Source organism: Herpailurus yagouaroundi, unplaced genomic scaffold (genome assembly GCF_014898765.1).
Source record: "Herpailurus yagouaroundi ecotype Mexico unplaced genomic scaffold, PumYag 197, whole genome shotgun sequence".
NCBI classification, from domain to species: Eukaryota; Metazoa; Chordata; class Mammalia; order Carnivora; family Felidae; genus Herpailurus; species Herpailurus yagouaroundi.
The window spans coordinates 30,871,881-30,872,888 of NW_024412428.1; the positions used below are offsets into that span (position 1 = coordinate 30,871,881).

At 39.0% G+C, this 1,008-nt stretch overlaps 1 non-coding gene across 1 annotated transcript; it reads right to left on the bottom strand.

Annotated features, from left to right (window-relative positions):
- Positions 1–531: 531 nt before the first annotated feature.
- LOC121013052 (U6 spliceosomal RNA) lies at positions 532–635 on the bottom strand. The gene has a single exon (XR_005782481.1). It is a non-coding gene; the product is annotated as a U6 spliceosomal RNA (small nuclear RNA).
- Positions 636–1,008: the final 373 nt, after the last annotated feature.

A 1,008-nucleotide genomic window follows, 5' to 3' on the forward strand; every position in this document is an offset into this window, starting at 1 on the left:
CTCTTTAGCACTCTTTTTTTTTTTGTCCTTTGAGAGAGAGAGCGCGTGCGCGTGCCTGTGTACACACATGGGGGAGGGGCAGAAGGAGACAGAGAATCCCAAACCGGCTCCATACCGAGCACAGAGCCCAATGAGGGGCTCAATCTCACCAGAGATAAAGAGTCTCCTGAGCTGAAATAAAGAGTCTGACACAACCCACTGAGCCACCCAAGAGCCCTTAATACTCTTTTTCTTACCTTTCCCTTATTCATTGTCAAAATCAAAGAGCCATGGTTCCATTAATTTACTCAACTTTTTTTTCAACAAACTGTAATCACTGTTTTTCAATCATAATTAAGCCAGTAAGATTTCCTCACCCTTTTTTAAAAAGCTCATAGCTTTTTAAAAAAGCTAACCTAGATATTTTTTTAAGGCCTGGATTGCTTGCAAGAAGTTCTACATTCAGCTTTCTTTCCCCAGTTTTATGAGGTATAATTGGCAAATAAAACTCAATTGTATATATTTAAGACACACAGCATGATGCTTTACTGCTTAACTAGGGAACGCCTCACACATTTGCATGTCATCCTTGCGCAGGGGCCACACTAATCTCTGTAGTTCTCCAACCCCAGTACCTGGGCTGCCCAAGTAAGCACCTGATATTCTGACATACATACGCATCTGCAATGATTACCACACTAATACTACTTGGCCTATCTATCACCTCACTTAGTTACCATTTATTTATTTATTTCCTGATTTATTTATTGGGAGAACGTTTAAAATGTACTCTTAACTCTAGGCCCGCTTTTAATTCTACCACAGACAAGCTTGCTCATAATTTACAAAGAAGACGTTGTATTAGTTCCTTTGTCTCCAGGGAAGAATACTATTACAGACTAAATTCACCAGTCTAGATATTCACATTGTTTTGTTCCACATGAGTACTGAGGTAAAGTAGTGTGACCCAAGAGTTTGCTCAGCTATGTAATGAAAAGATTATCCTTTTTATAACAAAAGTCTGAAATT